We start from the raw sequence: 19110 nt of genomic DNA, 5'->3' as shown, positions 1-19110 counted from the left end.
CATTATTGCTATTATATGTTTCTGTGCACATATATTGCCCTTACTACAGGGAGTTCAATCCAATTTAACGATTCAAGTTTTCTTAACGCAACGTTTAGCTGGTTCTAACCTTCTTACTGCTTTCGTCTGCACGTTGCAGACAGTCACTCCTGGTTTAACACAGCATATTATTGCGCACAAACACTACCATTACGCTCGTATTATTGCTGCAGTAAATGTTACCCGCTGCCACACAGTCTGGACATCTAAATCCTCTTAAGTTTAACATTGGAACTAATGAATATCGATTGCTAATGTTTAATAACTCCTGTTTTGCCTAGCTAGGTACTGTCGTCGTACTCCCTACGTACGTATTGGGGGGGGAGGGGGGGAGGGGGGATTGGGAGGGCTTGCATGGGGATTGGGAAAAAGAGAGAGTTTTCAGCAGATAATAATTGTTGGTACCTTATAGCATTGTATATCTTTTTGTGTTATTTTTTGTCCCTTTTTCTGTCTGTTCCATTCAGCTACAACACATTCAGCTACAACACAAGGACGCTAGTTATACCCCTAGCCACTTCGCTAGCTCTGTCCACTTGGTATTGTATTAGCACACAGGCTCCCACGGGGATGTTTGTCTCATTCTTCTGCCCCCCACCAGATCACCACTTAGCGATAACCTTGCCCACTAATGTCTAACACTAAGTCATTAGCGGATGACCTCAACATAGTTTCGTTAAATGTTAAGGGTCTTAACCACCCTGTAAAAAGGAGGAAAGTGTTCGACTACATCGCCAAAACTAAGGGGGATATTATCCTCCTACAGGAAACTAAACTATCGGAAGAGGACACACGTTTCTTAAACGTCCATTGGTCTTCCCATATACTGTCATCCCCTGCACCGCACAAGAAAGGAGGTCTAATTACCCTGATATCAAAGAAGTCGAACATAACACTAGTTTCACACACTCATGATACGGAGGGAAGGGTTCTGGTGGCCCATCTACGCAGGGAAGATGACCCAATTCACGTTGTGAACATTTACGGCCCTAACTCAGACGACCCCGGGTTTTGGGACTCCGTTTCCCGCTCGATGGAGCATATCCCTCAGGACGACCTTCTCATTGTGGGAGGCGATTTTAATCTTCCTCTAGACCCCCTACTAGACCGGCAGTCCAAATGCGCTTTTCACCCATCACGCTCACATGAGGCACTCCTGCGGCTATGCGAAAGGTACTGCCTTAAAGACTCATGGCGTCTCCAAAACCCTGATGGGAGAGACTTCACCTTTTACTCCACTCCCCACAACTCCTACTCGCGTATTGACTTTATCCTAATATCTTCTACATTTGCACACCTAATCGAGGAAACCGACATCGCCCCTAAACTGATCTCCGATCATGCATGTATCCACACCAAACTTGCAGGCTCCCGCTCAATCAGACCGCCCAGAAGATGGCGTTTCAACGATGAAACACTAACCAACCCGGACGACAAACTACAGATTACTAAAGCCATTGAAGAGTACTTACTCTTAAATAATGTCCCTGACACAGATCCAAACATCCTCTGGGACGCGCTCAAAGCCACGATCCGTGGAGTTATTATTAATATAAGAACCAGAGCCAACAAAGCGATAAACAAAGAACTAGAGCAACTGGAGCAGGAGATCAGATCACTAGAATCCTTACACAAAACCAATCCTCAAGACTCCAAACCCCTTGACCAACTCATAAAAAAGAAATACGAGTATAATTCCATTGTGAGCAAGAGAGCAGGCGTGTGGATCAACCGCTTCAAAGCCTTGAAGCTGTGTGAGGGAAACAGAGCCGGGAAGCTGTTGGCCTCCTACCTTAAACACAAGCAGAAATTAACAACCATATCCTCTATAAAGGATCCCGCTAATAACACGCACACCAGCCAGTCCAAGATTCTTGATACCTTTAAGCAATTTTACGAAGAATTATACAAGAATGATAAGCCCCTGGACCCACAGTCATGCATAGATTACCTAAAGACCCTAGACCTCCCCAGACTCTCAGAGATAGACGAATTAAATCTAGGGTCACCCATCAGCATCACAGAAATCTCGACGGCCATAAAAACACTCAAAGGCAACAAAGCCCCGGGCCCTGATGGCTTTTCTGCCTCTTTCTACAAAGCCTTTGACAACCAACTCTCCCCGACACTCCAAACCGTGTTCAACTCCACCGCCTCCAGTGGGAGTATCTCTCCCTCGATGAGTGAAGCCACAATAATTGTTATACCCAAGGAAGGGAAAGATCCCCTCCAGACAAAAAATTACCGCCCCATTTCACTCATAAATATTGACTGTAAGATCTATGCCAAGATCTTAGCAACTAGACTAAACGCCGTACTGCCCAAATTGATAAGTCCATCACAAGTAGGATTTTTGAAACACAGGATGTCGAACGACAACACCAGACTCCTATGCCACATACTTGAAAAAGCGAAAAACTGCAAAATGCCGATGGTTGCAATAACCCTAGATGCTGAGAAAGCATTCGACAAAGTCTCATGGCCATTTCTTCAGCATTGTATGAGCGCATTCAATCTGGGTAATTCTTTCATTAAAATGGTGATGGCCTTATACTCCGCCCCCTCTGCCCGTATATCTATTAATGGAACACTCTCTGACCCGTTCCGCCTATTCCAAGGAACTAGACAGGGTTGCCCACTTTCACCGGCTCTATTTCTGCTGGCTCTTGAGCCACTACTCACCGACATCAAGAAAAATGAGGACATCGCAGGTGTCACATTCGGAAACACTCAGATAAAACTAGCGGCATATGCCGACGACATCTTAATAGCCACAGAACACCCAACCCTATCAATTAAGGGGCTTATGTCTTCCATCAGTAAGTACTCTGCTTTGTCCGGCTATAAGTTAAACAAGGACAAATCCGAAGTTAAACCCCTTAATGTACATACTACCAAAGAGGTCCTTGGAAATTCAGGTCTAGCCTGGCAACCGGATGTCATCAAGTACCTAGGAATAGAATTCACTGACAACATACTAAGTACACTCAAGCACAATGAATCAACCACACTAGCGAAAATTAAAAGAATCTTGGATGGTTGGTCGCCGCGATTCATTACATGGTGGGGTCGGATAGAGACGATAAAAATGATGATCTCCCCATTGGTCAATTACCTGAGCTCGATGCTTCCCCTAACGCTCTCTAACGATTTCCACTCAAAACTGGATAAGGTAATCACCTCCTTCCTCTGGCAGGGGAAAAAAGCCAGGATCAGCATGAAAAAGCTACGACTAGATAAATCCTTGGGTGGCGTCAATCTGGCCGACTTTAGACTCTACCAGACCGCCTTCCTGGCCAGGCAAGGTGCGATCTGGCTCACTCCACAGCCTGATTACACACCTGTGTGGCTACACATCGAAAAATCCCTAGTGCAAGGCCTTGACCCCTCCTCCCTCCTTACCATCAAAGTGCGTCCCGATATCGACTCTAACATCATATTTAAAAACACTAAGAACTCCCTCCTCCATATAAGTAAATCTCTACCCCATCAATTTCGCAATTCAAAGTGGGAATCCCTATGGCGAAATAACACTATAACATACAAAGGTAAACCGCTGTATAATCCTTCTTGGATCAGGAAGGGAATACACTTCCCTCACCACCTCTACGAGGGCCAAACACCACTCACATTCAAGGAATTACAGGATAGATTTCAACTCGAGAACATTGACTTCTACTATTTCCTACAAGTTAAGGTGGCCCTAACCAAAGCAAACTTGGGCAACACATCCCCCTCACTCCCTGGCCTTTTATCCACCCTTAATAGACTTGGCCACCAGGTTTCCAGAATGTACAAAATGATCAAACCACAGACATCTAACCTGGTCTCTGCATTACAATCCTATTGGGAATCATACTCCTCCACTCCCACATCTGATAACGAGTGGGCCAGAATTTGGGAATCGACCACAAGACACAAAATTAGCCCAACTCTATCCCAAACTAAATTCTGGCTCCTACACAAAGCCTTTTGGACCCCCAGGAGACTTTTTCTGCACAACATCAAAGACAATGACTCCTGCTGGAACTGTTTGGAAGCGGGAGGAGACCTTGAACATCTAATATTTAAATGCCCCCGGGTTGCCACATACTGGGACAGGATATTTGACTTTGTTAACAAAGCCCTGCACGTTTCTCTCCCGAGAGAATTTGCTACTCTAGTTATGGGTTCTTCCAAAGCTGTCACTTTAAATGAAAATGACAAAGCCCTACTTGATCTTTTACTGACGGCGGCGGTTAAAGTCATAACGTCCAACTGGAAAAATACAGCCAAAGCCTCCTTCCCCCATTGGCTCAACTGGGTTTCTAATCTCAGGGGTGCCGATACCATTGCACTTGCCTCTCACCCCTGGCGCCCACAACACAGGAAAATATGGGTCTCACTTGACGCTCACTTTGATCTCTTCAAACCTCCGTGAGGCACCTAAAACATTGTTGTGGCAAGCAATTTCTCAATATGTCATTTGATGGCTGTGATTCACCCTGCTGTGCTATATGACCGATCTGCCCGCTGACATATGCCTTCGTGTTGTACGGACTTGATGCTTGATTGTCATTTTCTTTATTTACCTGGTATATTTTTCCCCCCGCATGTTATGTTTACTCCATATTATGTTACTTCACCGCCTCTCGGTTTATTATGTACGTGTACCATGGTCTTTATCTGCTATTATTTGTTCTGCTCATATCAATACCAAACTCTCTCAATAAAAAACTCTGTGAAATAAAAAAAAAAAGAATTATGCCACTTGGATTGAGCTTGGTCAAGATCGCGTCTCTGTTGCTTTGTACCACGTCTCTTCTGCTTTATGTTGAGCACATTGGCTACCAGTGAAACAATAAATTATATTCAAATCAAAAAAAAAAAAAAAAAAAAAAAAAAAAAGAAATTATTGTTTTGGAGTGTTTTAATCACTGTAGATCATTTGATGTTAAACGAGGACTACAACTCCCAGAATGTGTCTTATTGTAACATGGGAGGCCCGCTGAAGCACAGAGCCACTCGTGAGATTGCAACGTTGTGTAAATTTGTGCCTCCAAACTCAGTGTTTGCAGTTGCTATGATCGGTGACGTCACGTGGGAACCCTGCCTTTGATTGACTTGCATAAGAGTGCACAAACCTGCTTGGGCACCGGGACTCGGGCGGAAGGAGAGGCAGAGACTGCAGAATGCTATGGAGTGCAGAGTGACTGCAGAGTGCTAGGGAATGCAGAGTGACTAGGGAGTACAGAGTGACTGCAGAATGCTAGGGAGTGCAGAGTGACTAGGGAGTGCTAGGGAGTGCAGAGTGACTAGGGAGTGCAGAGTGACTGCAGAGATTAAGCTAATGGCAATGTAAATGACAATGCCATTTATTTATCTGTTTTCAAAACCAACACATACATACAAATTTTGCCATTTACAATGCCAATAGCTCTAACTTTTCCAAAGGCGAAACCATTGCATTGTAAATGCTTGTTGTTTTTTTGGTACCAAAAAAGGGGGTTTGCCCTAATACTCCGCCTGCACCTGGGCAAAAGGAAACCACAAGGGAAAAAAATGATGCGGCGTAATAGATACAACAAACAGTTTATAAATCTGACGGATTAATCCATCACCGAGAAAATATTCACTTAAAGACCAATTATCTTATTTATAGATGCACTCACACTGGGCTTCAAGTCCGATGTATATTTCTATACATCCATATTTTTTATATATATATGTAAGTATATTTTGTCAAAAGCAAATCAGTTTTTTTTACATACAATACATGAAAATACAAACCACAAATATGTAAATACAATCAATACATTTATACTTTAAGAAACAAATTCCTTACTGCCCTAATATTAGTACGGCTCCGAACGACAATTTTGTACACAAACAACTATAAATCTCAACTCATATCAACAAAGATAGCCCTCATATCAACACCTCTCAGGGTACTCGTACATTTCACCCTGTTTATACTATTCACTGGGGTCGTGATTTTTCTTTATGTATTGATCAAAGTAGTACGGGCTTCTTTCTATGTCAGGTTGACGCGTTTCAGTCCATTTCGTCTGGGCCTCCTCAGGACTGGGGGCTGAAGGAAACCACCAAGTCGGACCTAACTAACAAAGCATCTCAGCTTTCAAACCTCGCCAGTAGGACTGCTTTTATGCAGGTACATTTTACTCAGGACTGGGCCGAGAGAATAGCAGTGGTTATATAATCAGCGTATCTTCTGACATGCGCAAGATACTTAAAGCACCTCTCCATCGACCACGGCCACAAGTACTGTGACGTGATTCTAAAAACGTGGCTGTGGAAACAAGCGTCACAATAAAATACAAGTAAATCTCGAGGCATACATACTTGAAGAAGAATAAAAAGGCTATCGCTTATCGTCAATAGGTCCATTCATTAGGTTGCTGGATGTTTTGGCTTTTTAAAACTTAAATACAAGGCATTGTCATTTACAATATGAATAGCTTAAACTCGTGTAAATGCGAGACCTATTGCATTGCAAATGCTTGTTTATCTTTGTATTTTTCATGCATCTACTAATTGGGGCACAGATAAGCTACTATAATTGTTTCTTTTTTTAAGTTGACCTTTTAGTACAGTGAGACTTGCTTGACTTTGTATTGTGGTCACATCTTAACAGTAGAGAGAGCTTAATTAGCACATTTTAAGCCAGCTGTAAATGTACAGACCACCGTGCTTCTTGCATCTCAACCCGACATGGACTTTTGTGTGAGGATATTTCCCACCACCTTCCAAAATGACTTTCATGCCACTTTGAAAGCTACACTGACACCTGGTTGCCCTGCTGCATGTCCCATATTAATTCTTAATTTGGATCTCTAGTATGGTGACATGGTTATCAGATTAGATTCTTCTACATAACTTAGCCTGAAAAAGACTAAATGTGCAGGCACATTCTAGGTGCCTATTTATGTGGACAGTTATATTCCTGTGCTAGCTCAGTTACCCTCCTTGCGCTGGAGGGCCAAACCAACCTTACCTCTTAGTGACTCACCAAGTGCCATCTTGTAACATCAAAGGAAACTCGTACAGAACTAGGAGGTGAATGATAGTATTGGTGGTTGACTTTAATTCCCCTCACATTTACTAAAGATTAGCCCTTCTGTTGCCAAATCTTTTTCAGGAACCGATCCTATCTAGACTCTTGCCATGTAATGGCTAGGGTATTCTTTGAGAGGACAGCCAGAAGACATGGAAGTGCCCTTGAAGTGATCTTGGCTGACTTCGATTTAAAAGGGTAACAGCATTCTTTTTGAAAGCAGACATGTTGGATTTCTGTTGCACCAGTTCCTTCGAAGCTTCTAGTACCGTAAGGAAAGACTTAGAAGTGGCAAACATTTCACTTGTAAAAGTTGGCGTGTAGAGCTTGGGATATTTTTAGGAATTGCTCCAAATCACTAATAGCAATGGCATGTTAATTATTCCCTTTAAAAGCCTGATAGCTCTTCGGAATCAGACTGCTCGCTGAACAGAAACCTTTAAAAACATTTTTGTCAGTTTCACAGGTAAATCACTGAATATGTTAATACATAGCACTATCTGGAATGCGGTTAAACAGAAAGTAGATCACCAGTATCAGACAAACTTGACAATAGTTGCAAATTGGATTAATAAGATAGTTCTACCCCTACCTACCAACCCGCCCAACTGAACACACCCCTCAGATTACATTGATTCATGCAGAGCATTCATTTGTCTCCAGGTTTTACCCTCATTGTTGGATCTACCGGCGGTAGGTGTACATCCCAATTAGCCCACTCCCGTTGGGACAATCCCATGTTCCTGAGGTGAAGTGGCTAATAAGTGTGACGCTGCAACATAATCTTTTAGGGGTTCCCAAATGATTTTTGAACGGGACGATCTAGGCAAGGTGCTGATATACAGATCGCTTTTCGTGTTGCAATATGCCAAGCTGTTTAACCAGCTGTTTAATGATGGTGCAGTTTTTCCCCCATTTTAATTGCTTTTTATCTCTTGGCCAACAGTAACCCCATGGCAATACATTTCCGAATCCCTTTTGGGAAATTAACCACATAGCACATCAATGCGACCTCTGGAGTCTGGGTAATTTCCTTCTCTATCATTTCTGTAAACGTGCAAAAGATTTCTGCCCAGTATGCCTCAATTTTACCACCATTCCAAGTGAGATGCGAAAAGTCTGCATGAGGAGCCCTGCATTTCAAGCAAAGGTGGGGTCTGTTCGGGTCAATCTTATAAATTTTCCCTGGGGTAATCTAGAGTCACCGTTGAAATTTGAAGTGGATCAGTTTATGACGGCTGTTGAGGGAGATTTATTTTGACTGCATAAAGCACGTTCAATATTCATGGTTCGGGTTCCAGTGGGAAACCCGGTAGTAGCGGCCTCAATGCCGAACGTACCCTGTTGAGAATGAATCTATCCATAAATTTTGCCTCATAACATTTCTCCTCCTCTGAAATAGAGAAAACCTTCCCTCCCGTAAACATGTCCCCAAGTTTATCTAGGTCTTATTTGGATAGCGTTCTTTGCACTATTTTTTTCACCGGTGATTGGGATCCAATAGCCATTATTAATTGGGAGGCCAGGAGAGTATAATATGGGAGCCCTCATAATTTTAATCAGTTTTTTTCAAGCCCAACTGGTGGTCGATACAGTTTGTATGTCGCAGGGACCTTGGGGAGGGAACCAGGAAGGATTAAGTCTGCCTCTGGTAGGTTCGAGATTCTGGGTGGAACCAGGAGTGCGCATAGCTGCATTGTGCGACTAAATAATATAACTGAAAATTAGGAGCACCAAATCCACCTCCCCTGTAAGGTAGTGTCATGACTTCCCAACGGACCATGGGCCTCTTTCCTTCCCCAGGTGAGTCTAATGATTCTAATGAGATGAGTGCGCAATGTCGAAAAGAAGCTGTTTGGGAGCGTTATGGGGATATATTAAACAGGTACAGGAATTTGGGGAGAATAATCATTTTTATCAGGGCAACGTGGCCAGCAATTGAGAGAGGGAGTCGCAGCCATTTTTCCACCTGCTTCTCGAGCTTGTGTACGGCCTGGCCATAGTTTAGTCCACTTATTTGGGTAGTGTCTAAGTGGATGTATATTCCTAGGTACTTTGTCGAGTCCTCCCACCACTTTTTTAGTGCTTGTAGTAAGGGAGAATGTCACTGATTTGTGCCAGTTGACCCCCAATCCCGAAAATCGACCAAACCGGATAATTTCCCTTATCAGGGGTTCAAGGTTTACCTCCGGTTCCCGGACGTACAATATAACGCCGTCCACGTTTAAAGAAACTAAAAGGGGGCGTGTGCGTAACTGGAGCCCTCTCTGCTGGTGCCGCTCCTGAAAATGCTGGACGAGGGGATCCATTGCAAGTATAAATAAAAGCGGCAATAGAGGGCAGCCCTGCCTGGTTCCCCATGAAAGAGCGAATGAGCGAGACAAAGTGCCATTTAGGCGTGCCATGCCTGGCTGCGATATAGGAGTGCAATAACAGCAATGAATCCCATGGGCATTCCCATCCTGCGCATAACAGATAAAAAAAAAAAAGGGCAACTCCGGGGAGTCGAAGGCCTTCTCGGTGTCGCTGGAGTATCCGGATTAATTCTGTGCAACACCGCAAACAGAGTTCTTGAATTTAGGGGGGTGGACCCTTTCGGTACGAACCCCGACTGAGCAGGGGAGATTATTCTGTCGAGTAATAGAGAGCCGCAGTGCAATCATCTGCGCAGGATTTTTTTAGTCTAAATTTAACAGTGAAAATGGTCTGTATGATCCACAGAGCAAGGGATCCTTCCCAGGTTTAGGGAGTAATACAATCACTGCTTCTCAGAGGGATGGCGGCCACTCATTACATTCAAGTGCCTCATTGTAGACCTCAAGCATTCGGGCAGCCATTAGTTCCTTATAAGATTTGTAAAAGTCACCAGTGAAGCCATCGAGGCCTGGTGCAGTGAAGCTGTTGAGCGCATCAATCGCGCTGATGATCTCATCCAATGAGAAGGGCTCTGCCAAAAAATCTTGCATACATTTTTCTAGGTATACCAAGGCTATTTCGGCCAGGTAGTCTGACAGTAGAGTGTGTCATAGTATGCCAAAAAATTAATCGCAAATTTCAGCAGTGTTGGTGAGGAGTTGTCCTGACTTGGATCTGAGTTCAGTGATATAAGATTTACTGTAAGGGGGGGGGGTCTCAACAGACGCTCCAAGGTGCGTCCTGGCCACTCACCCTCGCCATATCTGCGAGCAGTTGTATATTTACTAAGAAAAGGGGTTTCCCTCTCTGTTGCCTCTCTGAACTCTGTGATCAACGATAGACGTTACTCAACACTGTTCGGTGTTGGGCAGTGAAGTTGCTCCCGGTCTAGGGTTTCCAAGTTTTGTTTGAGGCGGGCCTATGTCGCCCTGAGATCTTTGAACACTCCGGCGTGTTTGGCGATGTAAACTCCCCTGAGGTCTCCCAGAGCACTGCCCAGGTATCTACCGAACCTGTGTTTAATTCAAAATATTATTCTATTGCCCCATGAATCTCCGCATGGAACATGTTGTCGATCAGGGCCCTAACTGGGATTCGCCATTGTCGTTCTTATCCTTCTGGTCCGGAGACGCTAACCTTTAACACTACTGGAGAGTGGTCTGAGTATGTCATAGGAAGCGTTGTGGTGGTCTTGTACCATGTGTTCAAACATGGGGAGCAAAGCCAGCAGTCCAGCCTGGCCCATGTAACGTGTTAGGCTGATTAGTGTATGTAAGTGTTGGCTGTCGGGTTGCGTCGTCTCCAGATGTCCAATTCAATGAGTCACACATTTCTACTAGAGCACGTTGTGAGCGTGGTTTAGTATCTGAGTAGGCCAAGGATCTATCTAATGTGGGGTTAGGCAATAGATTAAAATCCCTGCCCATAAATATGAAGTCGCTGCCTGTTAGACCTGACATCATTGGCTTGAGTCTCTCCTCCATTTTTTCTGTTTGCCTCCACTGTTTTACGATGTTTTGCTGGTATATGCTTTGGGCGCTGTGCCACTGCTGATCAGTGCCACAGCGCAAGTGCTCCCTATGTTAAATTGATGTCGATTGTATCCATGTTTGGCTTATTTGGTTTACTATCAGTCCCTAGTCTAGTGCACCAGCACGAGGTTTCCGCGGTCGCCCTCCATAAACATCGATCCTGGCCAGCAATCCTGGAACCCAGCGCCACAGTCTGCGCATGAAGGTCCGGTGCCCCTTTTAAGAGGGTCGAGGGAGCCTAGAAGGGCCTAGAAGGGCCGAAAATTGGGGTTCTTACCTCTCTCCCTGCTCGTGAGATCTGCAGGCGACAAGATGGCGCCCGCGACTGTCGAGGCTGGCGTCAGGCAGTAAGGGGACCCTTCGAGGCGGGCGGCAGCACTGGGGAAGCTGGAACCCAGCCGCTGGGACCAGAAGAAAGATTGCTGCTCCCGTTCACGATAGCGGTGAGGAGGTATCGCATGCCGGCGGGCGGGGGCCACCCAGCGACATCTGTTTCCCCCCAGCTGCCTGACCCTAAGATGGCGGCGCCCGGGACAGGACGGACTTTTGCCATTTAGCGCGAAATCTCCTGCTGAGGGCCCTACGAGATCCCCACTAAGGACGGCGGAGCCCCCCGCATCGCCCTGGACCCAGCACCAGGAGCAGAACGAGGTCAGAAATGGGAAAAGCAGCCGAACCAACACGGACCCAGACGAACATCATTCTGCCTGACCCCCAAATGGCGCCCAAGTTGGGTCACCGCACTGAAAAAACATCTCTGTATTCCCTATCTGCCTGGGAGATAGAGGGGATTAAAGCACACATCCTCCCTCCACAGGACTTACAGGGTTAACCAATCCTGCTATTTCCACGCATTAGAATTAAGATGGAAAAATTGTGCTGGGGGAATTTATGGCCTTGAGAAAATCTTTCAAAACAACGAGGTTTCCTGAAGTTTGTCACGTGACATGACCAGTGCGAGCCACCTAAATCCATAATACTAGACTATCATCAAGCGCGGAGAGAAACTTGGAGACAGAGAGCTTACTTGGTTGCTGCTGGGATTGTGACCTCCGCCATGACTTCAAACAAAGTAGTTGTAAAGGGACAGCTGAAATTCCAGGAGCCTAGTCCCGACAGGTCGATTTCGAAGGGCTGGAAGAGGTCCCCCGTTACACAGTGGAGGAGGGCACTGGACATTCCAGGAGCCTAGTCCCGACAGCTCGACGACTTCGGAGGGCTTGAAGTGGTCCCCCGCTACACGGCGGAGGAGGGCACTGGACATCGAATGCTGTCTTATTTAAAGCGCTTTGATAACCTATTCGGTTCAAGTTACTGAAATGTGCAACGTAACTGATTCTATGTAAACTGCTGTGTTAACATGTAACGAAACTTGTGCTATGTAAAGCGCTCTGATAACCTAATCGGTTCAAGTTCGCGCTATAGAAAACTCTAAAAATAAATAAATAAATAAATAAATACAAATGCCGCTTGTGGGCTTGCAGCACGTGTTGTGCCACCCACAAGAGCGGCCTCGTAAAAGAATGTCTACGGGTCGGTCATTGCGAGACCCACGTGCAGTCTGGTACTGTTACGCGGGCTGCGCGAGTATACCTACTTGCCAGCCCCTCAAACCTTCCCTTGGCTTCATGTTAGTCACCCCTACGGTAGGCCCACGGGTAGGGTGCATTGGAAGTATAAGGTAGGACACGCCTGACCAAGTTGGCATGTCCTAATAGTGAATTACAGCCATCTTCGTTCTTCACTATTGCGAGGTAGCCTGCTCTCCATTAGTTAGAATGGGCCGCCGGCATTATTAATGCTATGATCCTAGCTGGCTCGGGGAGCATGGTGCAATGTCGAGTTTGGTATCCCTGAACTCGGGGTTTAATTACGCATCCGTTGGTGTGGATGGTTTTTGGACTCTGGGTTTGAAAATAGCACTTTTAGAAAGTGTCTATTTTCTTGTCTAACCATTTCTGGTTTCTGCTGGTCTGGCGTGTGTGTGACAGGAGCTGGGTGGCTCCAGAGGTCTGAGTGAGTCAGTGTGGTGTGAGTGGGACATTTGCGTTGAGTAGAGGGAGAGTAGTTGCTGATAGCCTGCCCTGCCCGATACAATGCTGGCTCCACCTCCTGCCAGGAGGCCGATAGCTCTGCTCCTGCCCGTGACAATGCTGGCTCCACCTCCTGCTGGGCGTCTGAGGACCCAGCCCTGCTCAGTGAATAGGCCAGGTGCTACTGCCTGGCTCAACCCACAACAGACCCAGGATGTTGGGAAATTCCCCGGCATGGACAAAGAGATCAAAGCCGAAAAGGGGTATAAGAGAAGGACCCCTGAACCATGAAATCAGATCACTTCTGACAAGGAACCCTGTAACGAAGGACAAGAGGCCTGCTGATCTAAGGACTTGCCTACCCCTTCTGCCAGTGTGCTGTTCGCTGGGGGGAATCCTGCAGTGCTTCTTTATTTTTGCCAAGGAACCAGGAGAGAGGAACTGTGTGTGTACTCTCACGCTTGCTAAGAAAATCTCCAAGGACTGTAGGAGTGCCAGTCTCCTGCTGAAGTCACAGGGCTAAAGGACTTCATCTGCTTAAAGTGCTATTTGCTGGAACCTGTGAATCCAGCACCTCTGAAAGAGCCAGCAATCTCGACGCCGACGGACGTCGCCGAATCCAGCTCGACACCGTGAGTAACTGCTCCAGTGTCCCGCTTCCTCGCCGCCGGGCCCGATCGACGCCAGCAGCACCGCCAGTGAGTAGTGAGTTCGGCTCCAGCTCCAAGGGACCTCATGTCTGCACCGCTGCTGATCGCATCGCCCTCGTGTCCTCTCGACGCCGTGAGCACTGCTCACTCTTGCAACAGAATCATCGGCGACGACTACTGAGGCCTGATCGACACCGAAGACGCGACGCCGGATTGCTCGACGCCGCTGATCATCGTGTGCTTCATTTTCCAAGGTACTGTGCTGTTGGGGGTCCGTGTGACTCCGGGCTCGACGTAGCGCTCCGAACCTGTGGATTAACTTTGCCTCGACGTCATGTAGCTCCCGTGTGGGTTACCTTGTTGCTAAGAACTTTGTTTCCAGGAAGAAGAGTTGCTTTGTTACGAAAGACTTTGTGCTAAAGAAGAAACTACCTTTGAACTATTATTTTTCCCTTCCAAGAGTATTTATTAAGATTGTGTATATTGTTGTCGTTATTTGGTCTTGTGCTAAGCCTTATATAAAAATACGTATTTTTATAATACTACTGTGTTGTGACCATTTGTAGTGTATTCACTCTATTACTGTATGTGGTCATAAATGCTTAACGCATAGCCTCCGAGATAAGCCTATCTGCTCTGCCAAGCTACCAAGGGGGTGAGCAGGGGTTATCAAAGGGTGTGATCCCCTTGCCCTGACTAGAAAAGGTGTCCCTATTTGTCAGAAGTGTATACCTCTGCCAACTAGAGACAGCCGGTTCTAACACTGCCCAAATGAAGAACTAAAGAGTTTAACTCGTGGAAATATTCACGATTGTCTGTTAGGTGCGTACAGGCATACCAATGTGAGGTTATGGCCCATCAACTTTCCTATTACAATGGTGTGGCGGCTTTCTCCATCGCAGTGAGCTCCGTACAAATGAAAAGGGAGCCTCTTATGGATCAGTATCGCTGTGCCCCTAGCGTATAAGATGTAGTTTGAAAAATGGCGACGCAGTCTCCAGCTAGCTGCAAAATGGGTGTAGCTGGACTTGTGGCATTTTTACAGGAACCCCATCTCCCCATCTATTTGATGCCTTTGTAGGTAATGGAGTATGTGTTTCCCTTTTCTGGCGTTGTTTAGGCAACTAACATTCCAGGTAACCAGAGACAGGTTGGAGTGGTTGGGTAGCCTAAGTTACGTTGTCATTCAAATAGTTGTTTCTGAAATGGCAGTATGGGTTTAGTGGTGTGATACATCTCAACATAGCAGTGAACATACAGATAAACAAGGTTTGATAAACAAAACTACGAATATTCCCCTTCCCTCCCCAACCCAGCCTCACCCCTGCAGACGTAAGGACCCGACCGCTTCAAACGATTACCAAATGCATCCAGTAAACATCCAAGTTGTAAACGCAAATGTACAGTATGATGCATTATCAAAAATACAGAGATCGTGATATACACACTGGAGAGAGGTCACGCCCGACGGCGCCATGGAATGTAGAGCGTTTACATGCGATACTTATTCTGCCTTAGCATTTATAAGAAAAAAAGAGCTTCTAATCTGAAAAAACTGTGGCACTGAAAATGTTAGTTATTCCGTGAAAAAAGTTCAACACTGGCTGCTGAGCCGCTATGTGGGGGTGGGTGGGGGGGAGAACCAGACCTAGTGTCTTTTTGCTGACTGCTGCTGTTCTTTAGGATCCGCCGAATTCATGCACCACTGTGGGGGTGTCAAATGCGGGATCAGCCATCTATATCGACCTGCAGGCAGCCGGATGCCTACGGCCCAAGTTCCGGAGAGTGGTCTTTACACCGTTGTATTTTCGCCGTGCTTCTTGCACATCACTGTAAAGTCTGGATATAGTGCAGTAGTTGATCCCTGCCAGATGGTCTCGCTATGCTCCCTGGAGAGGCAGCGTGCAGTGCCCCTGTCTCAGAAGTTCATTAATTGTGCAATAATGGATCTCGGAGGACAGCCAGGGTTGGGACGAGAGACTAAGAAGCGGTGTGCATGCTCTACAACAAAGCCCTGGGTGAAAGAGTCTTTCCCGAAGAGGTCAGTAAGCAAGGTTTTAACAAAAGGTCAATTCGGCCTGTGTTAGAAGTTTCGGGAATCCCAAGAATGCGTAGATTGTTGTGCCTGCTGTGCCCTTTTAATTCTTTTTTTAATTGCAACGTCTTTAAGGATTTTTTCCATCCGCTCAAGATGTTTGGTCGATTGGGCAGTTCCGTCTTCGAGATCGGAGCCTCTCCCCTCCACCGTGTCCAGCTGTCTATCATGAACAGCTATTTTGTCCCCCAAGGTATCCAGGCGTTTTTTCAAGAGTGTCAAACCTGCCATCTAGTGCTCTTAATCCATCTCTCAATTCAGCCAAAAGAGAAGACTGGGTTGTAGCCAGGTCGACTGTAGGAGTCGTGTCCTGGCCACCACCTGCCATGTTGGAGTCAGAATCTTGTGCTTTCTCAGCCGGTTTTCCGATTAGCAGCTATCTTTGTTTAGGGTCCTTAAGGCCCATACCATTCTGCATGTGCGGAATGAGAAGTCACCGCAGGTATTCGCCGCACAATTTAAAAAAAAAAAAAAAAAAATCCTTTTATTGATATATAACTAACAAAAATCAGCACTGAAGCAAGACATATGAATAATTTACAGGAAGGAGTTCATACAATGACATTTTGAAGATACAGAGTATCAATCGGAATAAAACCTTAGAGCTTTAGTTGGTACATGTTATGGTGTGGACAAGTCATCTAGGCTAGCGCTACGTAGTGGACTTCAAATCTCCCCACGGTACGTGTTCCAGGCCCCCCAAATTAACGACCATTTCTTTGGGCATCCCCTTGCAACATATACAGACTTTTCCCGGAACATGCACCAGTCCATGCTCTTCTTCCATTCCGTGAGCGTAGGGGGGTTAGTGGCTCCCCACTGCTGAGCTATACTTCTTTATGCCAACATAAGTCCCAGTGTTACCGAGATCCTTCCCATTCTCCGCAGGTTTGTAGGTTCCCACACGTTCAACAGATTAGCTGCACAATTGATGGAACAGACTGTCCAAGAGACTCCCCACAAGTGACGAGGATGTGCCCGCACAAGAAAAGTACCCAGGAGCCACAAGTGAAAAGACAGTGTTCCTAGATAGTGTCTGTGTGATAGGGGAGCGAGAGTAACCAAAGTGTGCAATCCCAGGAGCGGGCGCTGCCTCACATATGTTTTCTCGGCAAGACTGTGAGAGTAAGCTCTGCCAGATAGTTCTCAAGGGCCAAAGAAAAAGGCGTGGGAAATGCTGCAGCGTCAGCTAATCCTCCATCTTCCCTAGCAGCTTCCAAAATGGCGGCTGTTCCACTCACCCCATCTGAAACTGTAAGGGGCTCTCAGTGCTTCCTGTAGCTCCCTTTTACACAAATATGCGCAGTGGTTGGGTGCTGGCTGGCTGTAGTGAGGATTGCAGACCACACACGCCCCTGGGTTCCCTTCCCTCCCGCCCCCCCTAAACCAAATCGTGTACGCAGACCGGGGGGTGGGCTCACCCAGCGTCACACTACTGTTTTGGGCGGGAGCCCCTTCGTCGTCTCCTCCTTCGTGGCCCGAAGGTCGTACTTTAAGCCGTGGATGTCCGGGCCAGTCTCGAGGCTGTGCTGCGTAGTCAGGAGCAGCTCCCCCTCCAGCCGGATCAGGGCTCGATTCAAGCAGTTTATCTGTGGTTCAAGGAGTCCTCGACGGCTCAGAATAGTCTCTGCTGCATGGGGGGGGGGGGGGGGTGTGAAAAGATTGTGTTCCGATGTCAACAGCAGTAATTAATTAAGGGAAATAAAGCATTTTGCTGGGGTCTGCTGGCGGAGCTTCAGTGATGTGGGCAGGGGCGGATTGGCAAGGCGGGCATTCGGGAAAGGGCCGAAGGGCCGGTGCCTCAGTGCCCTCTGTGGGCCGTTTCTTTTCTCCCCTGTCCCAGTCCACAGAGAGTGGACTAGGAAAGAGGAGAAAAAAAAACCGGCCCACAGAGTGCACGGAGACAGAGACACAGAAAATGAATGCATCCTCGCTGTGCGGCCGGAAGTTACATGAATCAAAAGTGACAATAGTGAGCAACCAAAATACAAGAGGAGCAAACGATACATTACAGGAGGAAAAAGTGACATGTGTGCAGGTTACAAAAGCGCACAAAGTACAAGTAGAGGTATAATACTGCAATTAATGGCAGACACTCCAGCACAAGAACAAACGTTACGTGGGCAATGGTGGCACTTGTGTAAGTATCTAAAGCAAACAAAAATGAGAGGTAGCAAACAGTGTGTTACAAGAGAAAAGTGACGTGTGCAAGTTACAAAAGGGTACCATGGACAGGTACAAGGGTAATACTACAGTAAATGGTAAATACTCAAACTGCCAGAACACACTGGGAAGGCACCTCCCATGCACTAGCTTCACCTCAGCCTCCCCCCTGGCTACCTGGCTACCTTGGATGACCCAGAAAGCTGTGTTTTGTGCTCCCCTGCCAGGACATTTTCCCAAGGCCTGGAGGGTTGATTAATTTACTAATTGCAGGGGCCTTACCTCTGTTCATGTGCTCCTGAGCTGAAGGTCTGTGGAGGGCTAAGTAGGTTAGTACTAGCAGGGGCATTGCTGCTTTTCGGGTGCTCCTGTGCTGAAGGTCTGGGGAGGGTTAAGTAGGTTAGTACTAGCAGGGGCTTTGCTGCTTTTCGGGTGCTCCTGTGCTGAAGGTCTGGGGAGGGCTAAGTAGGTTAGTAATAGCAGGGGCTTTGCTGCTTTTCAGGTGCTCCTGTGCTGGAGGGCTGGAATAATTTTGTGACAAAAAGGGGCCTTGCTGTTTTTTTAGTTGCTCAGCATGTAGGCCATTGTCACCTTGGCCCTGTGTCGTGTGCAAGAACAGTATCCTCCCACTTTCATTCCTTGTCTGTGCAAATGGTGTTTCATGAAAGGGCACGCCCCTTGAATGTGGGCCACGCCCCTTAAATATGGGCCACGCCTCTTGAATGTGGGCCACTTTTTTCGTCAGTGCCCGGGCCAAATTGTGATCCCAATCCGGCCCTGGATGTGGGCCATCACGCTCGGTAGCCTGGCCACGCCACCTGGAAAGAAACCTTGATGCCTCCCAGGAGAACATTGGATGAGATGATAAAAAGTATCCTTTACTGTATCCCTTTCGGTCCCAATCCAAAAACTGAGCAAGCCAGTTAATTGACTTTGTTCAAAGGGACGTTCGGAGTTAACCATACTTGGGACATTTGCGTGCCTGATCTGACAACTGCTCTCTGGAGAACAAGGAAGAGTGAATAACACCCATACAAGAGAAAGCTGCTGACCTTTTACAGCCATCTAGTTTAAAAGTATTGTTGCTAGGCATGCTGTTGAAGACTTTCTGGGGACCTGCTCAACGGCT

The 19110-nt window shown here is 46.6% G+C and overlaps 1 protein-coding gene and 1 long non-coding RNA gene across 2 annotated transcripts in view; one reads left to right on the top strand and one right to left on the bottom strand.

Moving 5' to 3' along the window:
- COX7A2 (cytochrome c oxidase subunit 7A2) overlaps window positions 1–19110 on the top strand; it is a 52960-nt gene that overhangs the window by 14582 nt on the left and 19268 nt on the right. The gene's annotated exons all lie outside the window — the stretch shown is intronic.
- LOC147707500 (uncharacterized) lies at window positions 6675–16297 on the bottom strand. The gene is made up of 3 exons (XR_015296459.1): window positions 14488–16297; window positions 8828–10948; window positions 6675–8639 (listed from the first exon to the last, which is right to left on the bottom strand). It is a non-coding gene; the product is annotated as an uncharacterized LOC147707500 (long non-coding RNA).

This window comes from Lissotriton vulgaris, chromosome 6 (genome assembly GCF_964263255.1).
Source record: "Lissotriton vulgaris chromosome 6, aLisVul1.2, whole genome shotgun sequence".
Lineage (NCBI taxonomy): Eukaryota > Metazoa > Chordata > Amphibia > Caudata > Salamandridae > Lissotriton > Lissotriton vulgaris.
The sequence above is the reverse complement of the archived record's forward strand: the minus strand, read 5'-3'. Positions and strand labels throughout refer to the sequence as shown.